Source organism: Nycticebus coucang, chromosome 22 (assembly GCF_027406575.1).
Source record: "Nycticebus coucang isolate mNycCou1 chromosome 22, mNycCou1.pri, whole genome shotgun sequence".
NCBI lineage: Eukaryota > Metazoa > Chordata > Mammalia > Primates > Lorisidae > Nycticebus > Nycticebus coucang.
In genome coordinates, this window is record NC_069801.1 from 9,214,901 (window position 1) to 9,228,820 (window position 13,920).

General features: G+C 44.0%; 1 protein-coding gene across 7 annotated transcripts in view; it reads left to right on the plus strand.

The window, feature by feature from the left end:
* The window catches only part of VPS13D (vacuolar protein sorting 13 homolog D), a 295,192-nt gene that overhangs the window by 264,794 nt on the left and 16,478 nt on the right, over positions 1-13,920 (plus strand). The gene's annotated exons all lie outside the window — the stretch shown is intronic.

The following is a 13,920-nucleotide window of genomic DNA, read 5'->3' on the forward strand; positions in this document are numbered from 1 at the left end:
GAGACAGTCTCACTTTGTCATCCTTGGTAGAGTGCTGTGGTGTTATAGCTCACAGCAACCTCAAACTTCTGGGCTCAAGTTATTCCCTTGCCTCAGCCTCCCAACTAGCTGGAACTACAGGTGCCTGCCACAACGCCTAGCTACTTTTAGAGACCAAGTCTTGCTCTTGCTCAGGCTGGTCTCGAACTCCTGAGCTGAAGCAATCCACCCGCATCAGCCTCCCAGAATGCTAGGATTACAGGCATGAAACACCATGCCCGGCCCTTTGGAATTTATAGAAATTCTTATCTGAAAATCTTAAGACAATACTAACTAGAAAGTTCCCGATGGCCACAGCTGCTTGGATCTGAGCAGTGTTTTGGAAACAGCAGTAGACAGCAATAACCGAAGAGTCCCTTCTTGCCTTCTGTGTGACTCACCTCCTTTGCAACTTCAGAGTTGTTCCAGGCTTGCCTGCTTCTCTCCACCCAAGGAACTTGGTCTGTGCACAGCCACACGTTTGCCCTCCCTTTCTATCTTCTGCCTCCAAATCCAGAAGGAAAAGCAAGCCCTCAATTGGAGGAGAGGCTAGAGTAGAGGCTCTTCATCCTCCTGAAGGGCAGTAGGAAGTGGTGCTAGGGCCTCTGCACCGGGCAGACCCGTGGCTGCACCTGCTGTTCTGAGATGCACGGCAGGTGAGGTGCTGGCAGGAGGGTTGGGGCTGCTGCCCCACACCTGGATCCCAGTGCCGAAGAGGCCAGCTAGAAAAAGCACGTGCTGGGATGTGAGCAGTGACTGTCACCAGATCTGGGGGGTGGGGGGGCTTGATTCTACTGTGCCTTGTCTAAAAGGGTCTAACAACTTTTCCCATGTTTCCCTGGCTCCTAACAAGTTGTAACATTTTAAATACACATGGTATTCTTGTCTGGCAGAGACAACACCCTGGTCCAGCCACAGACAGATTCCACCTTATTGGTTCTTGTTTCCTAGAAAGTGCTCTGAAGGTTTGGTGTCAGCTCTGACTCAGTCCGTGCATCTGATTTTTCTGAAGGCATAGAAATGCACAAATGCACTGAGGTGACCCAAGTCCTTCCGTGGCATCAGCCTGGCTCACAGGCTGCCTCAAACTCCTGGGTTCAGGTGATCATCCTGCCTCAACACCCAGCTAATTTTTCTATTTTTTTTAGTAGAGACAAGGTCTCACTTGTTTCATTTTCAGATTTCCCAACACCTGGTTTGGAACATTAATTCTGTTTTCAAAGGTTGAGGGGAAAGAGAACATTTCAAAGCAAAGTCAATCTGGTCTGTGAACCAGCTTGTCTTCTAGGATGAGAATCAGAAAGGACAGTCTATAAGCCCCTTCACCCTAGTGGCTCTGCAGCTGGACAGCCTCAAAACCAGTTCCAGATGGTCCCTTTCCCTGTGCTGGCAAGAAGGGAATTTTGGGCAAGCTGGGAGGCAGCGTGCTTTTGCTTTTGCCCATTCTTAGAGTAACTCCATTTGCATATCATGTCTTGCCTCACAGCTCTTAGCAAGAGAGCTGGGAGTGCCTGGGTCCTATCAGCACCACCCGCTCCTCAAAATCAGAGCACACCACTCGGAGCTGGCCAGTACTGCAGGCAAGAAAAGGCCTCTCTTCCACTGTTCAGGGTCAAAAGCAAACAGTGCTGGAAAAGTAAGATGGGCTGAGAAGGAATCCTGCAGATGACACTCGGGTTAAAGCAACAGTCATGTACCTTCCAATCTTGGGAGAGGAGGCAACGATAGCAAAGGTAATAGTTTGATTGTTTAGGTTAAAAAATATGTACAAATGTAAACTGTTCTGAAAATAAATACAGTGTGTGAGCACTTACAGTGTGGTGTGTTCACATTGCTCCCCAGATCTTGCACAAATTCTCTCTTTAATCCTTATAAAACCAATTACATAGATACTGTTATTGCCACTTTACAGAAGAAAATAAAAAGGACTCAGTCTGCCTGGGCATTGTCCCATCAGGCATCTTTATTTTAAACATTTAGATGATATTATGTGGCAAATATACCATAATATATTATTGATGAATGTTCCTAATTTTTTGCTTTTATAAGCATCCTCTACATATATCTCTTTATACTTGTGTAAATCTCTCCTTATGACAAATTCCTAAAAATATGATTACTGGATTTTAGGGTATGTACATTTTCTGTTTTGAAACACATTACAAATTGCCTTCTAAGGAGTTGAAACAATGCCTGCCACTGCCCATGGTGTTAAAGAAGGCCCATTTCTCCAACGCTGTACCAGCTCCGGCTATTTGTTCAGAATTTAGTCAAGAAGTGGCTGCCACATGCCAGACTTCAGGCATGCTGCTCGTGTAAGCCTGTGCAGTCTGAGAGGGGCGGCCTCGGCGTTACTACTCGCCTTTCTTAGACGCTTAGGAGCATTACCTCATCTTTTCATATTTTGGTTGGCCATTTATATTTTTGTGTGTGTACAAATTACTTTGCATATTCTTTGCCTCAATTTTTTTTAAAACCCTTGAAGTCAGAGTTCATCTTCCTTTTTAGTGTGTTTTTATTTATTCTCATCCCGTCTTGGTCCAAACCTTTCTAATAGTTGTCACTAAATCCGTTTCTCTTCCATGTAAGTGCTTCCAGATGTTGATGAATTTAGATTAGTCACTGGTGAATTCTGATCTGTAAGTTAGAGTCTGCATCACTACTTTATAAAAGGCCATCACTGTGCCTCGGTTCAGCTTGTATTATGTGCAATGTGGCCTGTTAAGTGGCTTTATCTTATTACTTGTTTCCCCCTACTTCTGAGTACTTGTTTATCACCAGTTCCTTTTGTAAAACTTGGCAGATTTGTGCTGATGCTATACATTGTCCTGTCAATACCTCTGCCTCGAGGCAGGGCCCCACTCGCAGCTTCAGGCCTTCGCAGGAGCTGTCCTGCCCACTAGCATGTGGTATAGTCCTCCCTAGTGTTCCCACTTACCTCCTTTGCTCTTTCATCATTGATACGTGGCTGGGTTTCTTTCAGAGTCATTTTAAGGATATAGATGTTATCTTCACAATTGCATTGTGAGCGTCTCGTTTTTTGCCATTTTTGGTATCCCTCCAGGATTTCCAAAATGCTTCCAGTGATGGTCTCAGAGTATGTATTAAAGATATTTTCTTTGATGGTTATGCTATTCAGTAAGTTTACCAAGTCCAAGAGAATCAGAAAGGCCCAAGATCAAGCTGGGCTTTACCACTTTATCATTTAGCTAAATGGCCTTGGACAAACTTAATGAAATACTAGTAACACACTTCTTACAAGAATGTTGTGAGGACTAGTGTCCAGCATGCAGGCAACACTTAGTCAGTGTGGCTATGGAGACGTACTGTGTACCTTGGTGGCCCACCAGTCTCGGTCTTCTTACTTAAAGTTGGATGGGAAAATACGCATGTAAGAGCTGGTGAAGCTGGTGATGCACTGGATTTTTCCATGGAGTATCCTCAGAGGCTTACATGTTCCTCTCTGTGGAGTCTGAGTCTGTTTTTTCTTTCAATATGGAGTCCTGTAATCATTCAGGGACTCAGCATGATGCCACAAGTTGAAAACATGTCAATTTCTATCTTACCTGCTGCCAGGTGCTCTGAAGTGAGGATCTGGGGCACGTGTCCATGCACGTAGACGTTTGTGTGTATGGGGGGGAGGTAGCGAAATGCTTGGGATTGAAAAAAGATGGATCAGATGTTGCCTGGTATGGCATGGCAAATATCATCTCTGGTAGCCACTAAGCATTTTACCAAATGGACTTTAATTGGTTTACTTCGATTCTATTTTTATTTTGTAGCCATTTTAATGTATGGGGAGCCAACTTCTTCAAATGACACATTTTGTCATTGAAACATGTTATTTAGTTTAACCACTATGGGCCCAATTTCAGCAACATTGAGGGCTATGAGGTGGGTTCTGAGCAATTGTTCCTTGTGACCTAACCACAGCACTGAACCACCAGTTTGCAGTGCACACAGACCAAAACAGAGGCACGCCGGGCAGCCAGGTGTCTTCTGCATAATGGGTTTGGCAGCTCCACCTCATGATGCCAACTCCTGCCCCTCCCTGCCTGCATGTGGTGGCCCTCGGGGGTGCCGCAGCACATGGCACAAGAGTCCTTCTAGTCCGCCTCACCCTCTGTACTGATTAGACAGGAATCAGCAAATCTGCCGAGTGCAGGTTTAATGTGACACAGATGTGAGACGTACTGCAGATCTTTCTGCTTTACAAATTTTCAGCTTTTTACATTTCATCAGTGTTGCTTATTATTTACAGAATGTAACTTGAAACAGCAGAACAGATTGTAATTTTTAAAAAGGTTTGGGGGATGATGGGGCCGCAGGGGATCTGGGAGAAAAAAATCCAATAGTGTGGAATGTTGTTTGCTGTCCAGACCAAACAAACCAGTTTGCCAAGGGTTGATGGACTATGACAATCAGTCCAATTCGTGTTAACACTAGTGGCACTTAATTAAAAGACAGCTTGACCTTCTTATCACCAAATAAAAAGTAATCTTTTGTCGCCAGGTGCAGCATCACAGCTCCAGGCAGAAGCCCTTGTGGAGGCACTGGAGGGCGTCACTGAGCTGCCAGTGGGTGCTCTTCCTTCCTGTCCACGGAGAAAGGGCACCGTCGAACCCAGTCCTCATTCTGACACGTAGATGTTCTCCTTGTCTCATTCCTGCTATGGCTTTATACCCAGGCACTGTGGCAAGAGTCAGAACAAAGAAAAGTCTTTTCTTTTGCCTAAAAAAATCCAAGATACTCTTAAGGGTATTGGAATGATGGGCCGGGGCCAGTTTGACACAAATTCAGCAGACGCTGCCATCTCTGCTTCTAGAGAGGTAGATTTGGCTAGAGATGTCCTTGGCTTCTGAGAAAGCTCATCTGTAGGTTAAATTTGAGGGCAAACAATGAAAAAAAAGCACCAGCTGGTCAGAAGGAAGATGAAGAGGACTTAGGTGACTGGTTAATTCTTCTGTGCTTCTAGGTCAAAAGAACCTAAAACTTGGGCCTGAAATAATGAAAGCCATACAGTAAAAATCCTTCGAAGAGAGTTCTCCTTGGGATTTGAGTTAGTGGAGACTTGATCACTTGGTCAGAAGATTCCGAGCTATTAAGTGCGGAGTGTCAACTATCCATAGGGAGCCAGACCCCTGAGCGGTTGCCAGGGTTCCAAGCCCCACTGTTCTTTTCCTTCCTGGAAAAGTACAGATGGTGCATGTTCCCCCAAGGCCACCAGGCAGCTCTCCAGTTGCCCTCTGAGGGAATGTGACCCAGGTCAGTTACTTTCTAGTGTCCCCCTAGGATGGAATGATCAGCATTCCTATGCTCCAGGGGTTCCTGGGTTGTTACCAACACCAGGCCTTCCTCTGGCTTAAACTTGGGGGAGGAGTCCACTACAGAGTGTCCTTCTTCACTCCTCCGGCTTCAGAAGCAGCAGCACTGGCTCTCCTGTGTGGCCAACAGCCTATTCATTTATCACATATGTATTAAGCACCCACTTGGTACCCCGCACTGTTCGAAGTGCCGGGTGCAACAGTGCGTAGAAGAGACGGAAATCCCTGGCTCTGCACAGCTTCTAACACTTAGCAGACTTTCCAGGTCACTGTTAGTCTCAGTGTTCTTAGCACTTTTTGAAGCGTCTTCTCCTGATGCCTCTTTTTTCTTTTTCACCTCACCTTCCACCTCTGTTTCACGGAGTGAACAAGAGATGTTAACAAAGCAAACAAATCAGAAAGCGGCCGCCTCTCGTAGCATCCCCATAACTGCTTGGCTTTGGTCATGGAAGGAGGCCCTGGGAAGGTGCCTTAGGGCTTCCTGCGGAGAAGCCATGCCCATATGCCAGCACACAGTGCCCTCTCACTGCAGTCAGGGCAGCTCCCCACAGTGCCCTCCCACTGCAGTCAGGGCAGCTCTATTTCCAGCAGTCGTATGGGTTAAGATTAAGATTGTCTTACAGACTTCACTTAGAGAAAGTGTTTTACCACTGAAAAGTTTTTTTTAAACCTCCTGCTATAGTGAATTTTATTAGTGGTAATATTCTAAAACTTTTATTAATTCCAATTGTAAGAATTTGATAGCTGGCATGTAATTAATTGAGCTGCAGGGCTGATTTGCTATAGCTCTTTTTAGAGCATCCTGCAAGGCGCAGGATGTGGTGTAGGTCGCATGAGTGAGCACATTAGCCCCTTGCTCCTTTAGAAGACTCCTTCGTACCCTGCACTTGATGTGCTCCTTGTGAATCAGTCTGCCGTATTCGATAAATCTTTCTCCCATAGTGCTCTGTCAAGATAGAATTTTAAAGACTTCAGTGTTGCATTTTGGTATTTTAAATTGACATGACACCCAATCATTCTGAATAGGGATAGGAGAGAAGGAGACAGTTAATCTTTTATGAGTACCTACTATGTTCCAGGCACATTTCATACTTTATCTCAACATTATTACCACGCAGTGTTATGTTCTCACTTACTGATAAGGAAACAGGCGAAGAGCCATCCAGCAGCTTCTTCCCTGTTACTTAGCTGAGAAGTGACTGGACTTCTCAGTCTGTGTCTTTTTCCCAAAGCCCTTTGTATCACCTTGTTGCTAAATTTCATCTCTTCTCTTATAAGAGATCAACTTTTGAGAAAGGGTAGATAACGTAAAACATTAAAAAAAAGAAATTGTGTAATTCTTTGCCAGAAATGAATCTAAAAATACCTGGTTTATTTAGTTTAACCATCTTGTTATTGGCGTTTATATTTAATAGCCATGAAATCAAATTCATAAGAAATTTTGTATATTGGCCCATCTTGGGATTGCCATTAGAGGTGACAGGTCAGCAAGGCGTTTAGCCATGACTTACCAGATTCGAGTAAGCCCTCCGCACTCCGATTAGGAAGGTTGTATGTAGAACACAAAGCTTGCATTTGTGAAGTGCCTCATTCTTACAATGATGTTGAAAGTTGCAAACTTCTTTATATGTCATCTACTATTATTTTGTAAAAGCAAAGCAATCCCAGAAAGTATGCAGAAGTTATGGCACTTCTTTTTTTTTTTTTTTGCAGTTTTTGGCTGGGGCTGGGTTTGAACCCGCCATCTCCAGCATATGGGGCCAGTGCCCTACTCCTTTGAGCCACAGGCGCTGCCCGAAGTTATGGCACTTTTAGGAAATCAAAGGCTGTTAGGTTTTTCACTCCCTGTAACATTATCCATTTGATTAGAATTCCTTATAAAGTTGAGTCTGCTTTCTCCTTCCCACCCAGCCTACTTAACTGGTAGTCTCACCCCTGAAGCAGTTGACTAAAACAGAAAGAAAATAAATCTGGAGTATTTTTGTCTTAGAGTTTAAATCCCAATAGGCGTATCTGTTGGCATTAGTCCTACCAGCTGTCACAGTTGCAATGTCATGGGGTCCCCCAAACATGTGTTAGATTATGGGAAGCCTTGACCCCTATAAACAAGTCAGGTGTGAATCCCACTGACAGGGGAAAGCCCAGCCCAGGAAATGTTGTGCCTGCTGCTGGATGTCAAATTACTAAAATCTTACCAATATTGATACAGTTTCTAATGATTTTTTGAATCAGCCTCTTCATTTTCAGTGGCAACAGTGCAATGTGGGGTTTTATATGTTGTTACACATAAGACTTCAGAACTCTAGGGAAAGGTGAATAGAATGTTAACAAGAAAGCAAGAGGAAAAGGGAAATCCTTCGGTTAAAAGCACTGAGCCTCCCCAGTAGGAAAACAGCGGGAGAGGTTGGATGTTGTGCCCTGACCCATCTCCAGCCCTGCCGCCTGATGTAGGTTAGGGCCACATGTGTACCCGTGGCGGCAATCTCTTAGTGGAGTGAACTGATAGGCAGCATTTTGAGTGCCTGTTAATGTTCCTGGAAGGTAGAGTGCTTATTTGTTTACTTAATATTGACTTATTTACTCCTCACAGCAACCTCTTGTTACCTCCAATTTATAGATGGAGAAATCAAGGCTTCAAGAGGGTATAAAAACTTGCCAAAGGTTACAATTTGTCAATGGCAGACCTGGGATTCAAGCTCAGGTAGCCTGGCTCCAGAGCAGTCCTCTAACCGGGTATTACACTGCCTCTACCCTAGACCTCCCTGGCTATGTTCTAATTGCCTGTTTTTGTTTATCTCCTCCATTAAACTGCAGTCAGTTCTCTGGGAACTGGCTTCATCCTTATCTTCCTCAAGGCCTAGCACTGGGCTATGTGTGTGATAGCTCAGGAAAGGTCATTAAATGGGGGGGCGGGGGGGGATGCAAATGGCGCACCAGCCATTCTCAGGCGTCTGAGCAGTCTTCTGTAATTGTGCCTCAGTCAGTAATTTCATCTAAGAACCAGTCTCTACTGACACAGGATTATGTCCTACTCAACCTTTTTTCATGTGTCCAAATCCAAAATGTCCTAGCGGATTCTTGGTATAATTTTTATAATGCAGCTAGAACTTTTTAGTTACTGCCTCAGCCTCCCAAGTAGCTGGGACTACAGGACTACAGTAGCTGCCCACCACAACACCTGGCTTTTGTCTTTTTTTTTTTTTTTTTTTTTTTGTAGAGACGGGGGTCTTACTCTGGCACAGGCTGGTCTCAACCTCTGAGCTCAGGGCAACCCACCCAACTTGGCCTCCCAGAGTGCTAGGATTACAGGTGTGAGCCACCACGTCCGGCCGATGAGAACTTTATGGTTATCAAACCTATTGATCCAATGCTATCTTTGAATAGGTTCTAGAAGGTGGATTTCTATTTGTCTTGGCACTATGGGAAGAATTTCTGCTATGAATTGAGCCAAACTTTAGAGGTTTTCATCCTCTAGTAGAATCTTGTCTGATTATGGTTTGCTCTGAAAGGAGTAAAATCAGAGGCAGAGAAATGCTATTTCTCTTAGTCTTTGAAAGTAGATGCACATAGCGGAGAGGAGAGGTCTATAGGTCAGAGATGAGCCGTAGCCCACAGGTGGAGGGCTTCTTACACTCCCAGCCACTACACACTGCTGGACCGTCGGGTGTTAGCCAAATCATCCTCTCCAGGGCAGAGAGTACCATTTAGATAGACTGTTGGTTTCCTTTTGGAGAAATGACAAATATTTGATAGAACCATTCAGTCAAGAACCCTGGTATCTTGTAGCTATTATCAGTTAACAGTATTTGAAGAGGTAGTCAAGGTTGACCTGTTCTCAGTCTGTTTGTGCTCAGTCAAGCACCGTATGTATCAGTAAGATATTTAATGAAAACAAAAGTCTTGGACACCTACATAAAGTAAATGCAAGGACAATCCATCACTTTGTCGAGGTCAGTATATACAACTCTTAAGGAAGGTGAAAGTCATCGGTTGAATAAACATTCTGTTATGCTAGGAAGTTCTATGTTTGACACATACACTTTTTACTCATTTACTGATTGTTTTTGAACATCACTTGGTTGATAGACATTGGCCACGACAGGCTTCTCAGCCAACTAGTATCTGAAGCTGCACAGGGGTGCATGTGTGCACAGCATCTGTCTTCCACTAATAGAACTATGACATAGTTACTCATCGTATAAGCTAAGAACAAATAATGACCAGCCAACTGTTGACCCTCAGGCTGAAAGGCAGGATCAGCCAAATGGAATTGGTTAGATCTCCCATGTCATGTTGTTTGGTTTCACTGTCACTCAAAAAAAATGACATGAATTATTTTCATTGCTCTGATCTTTGGTGTTGGGCCTCTAGTGTCTGTCAGATAGTGGTGGCCAGCTCCAGACCTGCTCCACACTGACTGCTGTCCCTGGAGGTGTCTGCAGTGTGTCAGCCCCTGCATCAGCAGGCCCTTTGCTGGGGGAGGAGTCCTCCCTGCCATACAGCCGACTCCCTGACGTTTTCATGGAGTTCAAAGCTCAAGTTCGTTTGGTGCTGACATTCTGGATTAGCTGGTTGACTGGAAAGACTGCTTCTTTCTATACACTGTGAAATTTATAAACCGCAGCAGCTGAGGGCTTAACATGGTCGACAAGCCCCAGCTGGCAGCAATTAGATACACCGCAGACCTTTGGCCAGACAAGGGTTTGTGGAGGCAGAGTTGCTGCCTATGCACTGCACAGCCCCTTCCCCTTCTGTGGAGTGTTGGTTCCTAAGCGACACTGTCGACTAATGAGGGGTGAGTGGGTGGGGTTTTGCCACCTCCTGTTTCATGATCCATTTTCCCCAGGACTGTAGATGCACATTTTGACAGCAAAGGTGGTCACGGGGAAGGGAGCATAGCCACAGCGGGGAAGTATTACAACAGTGGAGGCCCAGGGTAGTCTGGATGTGGATCTTTGTGCTCTGGTGCCAATGGCCAGAACCAGAGCTACTACACTTTATTTTTAATGGACACCATTATGATTTTAGATGGAAAGGAGAAGATGGGAATGAAAAAACAATAAGATAGCATTTTATACCCATTTGAGCAGCCGAGATTTAAGAGACTAGAGATCATTGCTATCCAAGACAAAGTTCAAATTTAAGTTAACGTAAACTAAATTGGAAATTCAGTTTTTTAGTTACACTGGCCACATTTCAAGTGTACTCAGTGGCTCTGTACTGGACAGTGCTGTCCTAGATAATACCAGGTGTTGGGAAGGCTGCTAAGGGCCTCTTAAATGCGTTATTGGTCGGAGTGTAAGAATGGTTCAGCCACTTAGGAAGAAGTTTGAATTATCTTGTTAGTGAATTATCTTGTTATCCGATGATCCTGCAAATCAGCCACTTAGGAAGAAGTTTGAATTATCTTATTAGTGAATTATCTTGTTATCCGATGATCCTGCAAATACCTCCTAGATACATTCACAGTGTTCACCAGAAGACATGTATAGGAATGTTCATAGCAGCATCATTTGTAATAGCAGAACCTGGAAATAACCCACATGCCCTCAGTAGGAAGATGGATGAATCGTGGCATGGTCACATGATGGAAGCAATCGGAATGAGAGCTGCACACAGAGGAGCAGCCAATCTTGGCCATACGGCAGTGACATTCCTTATTCAAAGGCCTAGAACTACTGAACCCAGAGGATAGAACAAGCATGTTCCCAAGTGTACTTTGAAATGTGATAAGAGTACATAACAAAGATAAACACAGGGGAATGATAAACACAAGATTCAGAACAGTGGCTGTCTTAGGTAAAGGAGCAACAGGAACTTGGGTGGCAGAAGACCACACAAATGGAGTCATGTTGTGGTCACCAATAGAGTTTTTGTGCTGGCGATTGTGGTTTCACAAGTGTTTGTTTATTTCAATAAATAAAGAGAGTCCAATGCTGATAGCGGGCCCTGAGCTGAGGCTAGTGATGAGTCCAGTTTAAAAAATAAAGAGGACTAGGGTCCTTTCTCTTGAGGTGCCCAGTAGGTTCACTGGAAAATACATGAAAGCACTTAAAAGTGGACAGGCTCTATGACTGAGTCTCAGAGCGTGAACAAATTCAGGATTGCTCTGGCATGCATCCATACTGGTTCCAAAGGGCTATTTGAATTTATAGTGCCATGTCAGTACGTAGAGAAAACAGTCCCATCGCGTGGTGGCCTGCACTAAAGAATATCACTATAAACTTAGTGCTGGTTTATGAGGTTTACTAGCTTGCTTTAAAAAAAAAAAAAAATTATTATTTTGATTAAATTTGAAACTAAATTTGTTCATGCACAGTCACTTTAAATACCACCCTGTCTCCCCCAACCCACAGCCTACCAACTTTCAGTTGCGTTTCAGAGAAGAAAGAATAGTTTTTCAGGTACTGACAAGGATAAGGTAATGGAGAATGTGGGAAGAATTCTTTTAATCCAACTTTCTGCTTTTAGTAAGAGTATTTCTAAATCATCCCTTCTGGAAGTAATCCTTATATTTATAAGACCATAACAAGATGTTTCCTTTTAGGGTAAAATTTAACTCTCTCTTCTTCTATGTTGACATGAAGAATGAGCCTTGAAGGCCACGTTGAGCTCCTCTGGTCAGCAGTAGTGAATGTCATATCCAACCTTGCCCTTGATATTTGGTTGATAAAAAAATGAGGACCTTGGAAATGGGCAGATAGTTTGCAGCCTGTTGGGAAGACAGATAAGAAATGAAACACAGCAAATAAGCAGTGCGTACCCACGAGGGAGCTACTCCACTTTCGCCTTCTCTGATGTCTCAGTGAGTTTGTGGTTTGCAAGTTAGAACAGAATATATTGGAAATGGAGGTGAGGTTGGTTCACTGAAACTTAGTGAAGGCTCTGAGGGAGGATACTGACTCAAGAAATAACTGTTTACACTAGAAAGCTGTTAGACAGTGGGATACAGTGGGATAAGATGGGGCACACTTACTTGCTCTCCGCTGTCCCCTAGTTGTTATGAGATACAATTCCCAAGAGCCCTGGCCCAGAAACAAGCCACTTTTCTTTAGCTTCTCTGGCTTCCTTCAGTCCAACCAGAGGAAATTTTGGTAAGCTTTGTTTTGGATACTACTGAAAAAATTGTTCCTTATAAAGAAAAGGCATCTGTCAGCAGAGACGTTGGTTTCATGTCATTGCCTTCATGCCCCATTCTTTGTTTCTATTCATGAGTCAGATAGAGACACCCTTGACCTTTCTGTCAGGAAAGGGGGACTCTAGCTGGCTCACACCAGGCCTTAACATTGATTGTTGGCTTTCAGGGCTCAAAATCTCTAGTCTTCGATCTCTACACTGCAGTCTGCATGTCACCTTTCTTTTCCAAGTAATGGCTCTTGTACTGTCCTCACCTACAAATGCATTCAGCTAATTCTTACTGCTCCCGTATCATAAACCAGCGCTCTACTAGATCCCAAGACAGCATGAATGGAACAAGATCCCTCTTCTTATGGAGTTTACATTCCAGATGGGGAGCAGAGCAATAAGTAAATATATTTACTTAAGTGAGATGTGAAGCACATGTGTTTTGAGCAGATGGCTGACCTGATCTAACTTACATTTTGAAATGACCGTTCTCATTGCTGTGAGGTGACTGGACAAGGGTGGAAGTAGATTAAGTTATGAGGCTGTCGTAATAATACGTTATAGATCTAGAGATCATTTATTAGTTATGGTAGAGATGGAGAAATCGTTGAATTTGGGATATATTTTGAAGTTGAGCCTTCCAGCCTCCCAGAAGATTGGAGAAGATGTAGTGAGAGGAGACAGAAGCAAATCTTCCATGGAAAGGTGGGGAGGAAGCAGGCTCTGCCACATTCCTCTTGGAAGATCTTCAGGCTTCTGCCATGATAGCCCAAACCTCTTCCAGAAGTTTCATGGGCAAAAGAGTAGTAGGACTGCCTTGGAAAGGGTATTTTATTAACTTATCTGGGCCGTGCTGGGAAAGGCAGTGGGTGTTTGACTAGACCAGGAAACATGAACAGAGCTCTGCTGCCGGAGAACATACCACACCGTGCTCCTCGCTGGCAGTGCTGGGTAGCAGGCTGCTCTGCTGAGAGGTCAGCAGCGGTTCCTTGTACTGTGCTCCCTACTTTCCATCAATAGTTGACATCTAATTCGCCTACATCTTGAAGGAGGAATTGAGACGAGGCACTGTGGGAGTATGTGAGCATATGATATAAACAAAATTAGGGGTTTTTTTTTTACCTTTTCCTGAATTGTAAAGCATTGAAACTCTCTTATAGTTTTTTTTACATTGCCCTTGAAGAACACAATTAATAGTTCTTAAGGCATCCTTGTAACTGAACTTTTGAAAAATTATTAGTGGATTTCTGGCTTTCCAGCACATGCCAAACCTCACCTTGGTATGGGGCTGTCCTTCGGGTATGAAGGCCTGATAAGCCAAATGTTGACCTGGGTTCAGGAGCACTTTACAGCTATCCTGGCTTTTCAGCTCACTTGTTGCATGGACTATGGAAAGGTCTGATTGTTTCTGTTCATATTACTAATCTGATTTTCCTGCCAGGGCACTTTTTAG